Source organism: Megascapheus bottae, chromosome 14 (assembly GCF_031878675.1).
Source record: "Megascapheus bottae isolate mThoBot1 chromosome 14, mThoBot2.hap1, whole genome shotgun sequence".
Lineage (NCBI taxonomy): Eukaryota > Metazoa > Chordata > Mammalia > Rodentia > Geomyidae > Megascapheus > Megascapheus bottae.
Window position 1 is genome coordinate 48,733,157 of NC_143522.1, and position 1,013 is coordinate 48,734,169.

Sequence of the window (1,013 nt, forward strand, 5' to 3'; positions counted from 1 at the left end):
GGCTAACTTTGAGTCACAATTCTCAGGTCTCAATCTCCTGCGTAGCTAAGATTATGGGCATGAGTCACTGATGCCCAGCTTATTGTTATTTTTTCAAAAACATTAAAAAGTGAGCATATTTAATCATAATCAGCTCATAATAGAGCCAATGAGTGTAAAGAATAATAATCATGCTGATTATTGAACTACTAGGAACAGGCAATAGAGAAAGCTGGCCAAGGAAGGTAGTGTAACTGTGTCTTATAAGAATTAGAACTGAGGGGCTCCATAATAATCTGGCATCTGCTCAATGTTGTATCTATGATTAGAAATGTACATGATAGGAACTCCAGGGATCTTCCAGATTCTTTGATTAAGGTCCTGATCAACAGTGGCCACAATGTAACACTTGTGCTGAGTTACTGTTTGAACTAAGCAGTCATCTGCATAGGTTCCTGTGTGTGTGCATGGTAATCGTTCAAATCGTGGATCCCAATTGCTCAGTTTCAGCCATTACACAGGTCAGTTATGTAAGGAATACACTGGGCATATAGACAGTCCATCATCGACTGTACTAAGTCCAGTTTGGCTTTGATGGAAAAGTTGATGAAGTTGGTATAAACCAGGATGTGGTATGGTGGGCCTAGCTGTGTATTATATTGGAAAAATAAGCAGGAAGGGTACTGGGATCCTTCTTTTCTTTCTTTTTAGGCTTTAGCCTATCCTTTTCTTTCAGTCTCTCATCTCTGAGACTAAGCATTCTTTTCATGGTCGCATACTTCCTCATTTTCTTTTGTTTCCCCGTGTTGTCGCAGCACTCCGGTCCCTCCCTTATTGTTATTTTTAAGATGTTATAACCTAAGTATATTTTAAACTCAGTATTTCCAAAAATAAATAAAACTTTGTTATCAGGGCCAGGAGTGTGGCCTAGTGGTAGAGTACCTAGCATGCACAAAGCTCTGGGTTCAATTCCTAGGTACCACATACACAGAAAAAGCTGGAAGTGGTGCTGTGGCTCAAGTGGTAAAGCACGA

The 1,013-nt window shown here is 39.9% G+C and overlaps 1 pseudogene; it reads right to left on the bottom strand.

Annotated features, from left to right (window-relative positions):
* Window positions 1–249: 249 nt before the first annotated feature.
* On the bottom strand, window positions 250–775 carry LOC150055221 (rRNA-processing protein FCF1 homolog pseudogene; annotated as a pseudogene).
* Between the last annotated feature and the right edge of the window lie 238 nt (window positions 776–1,013).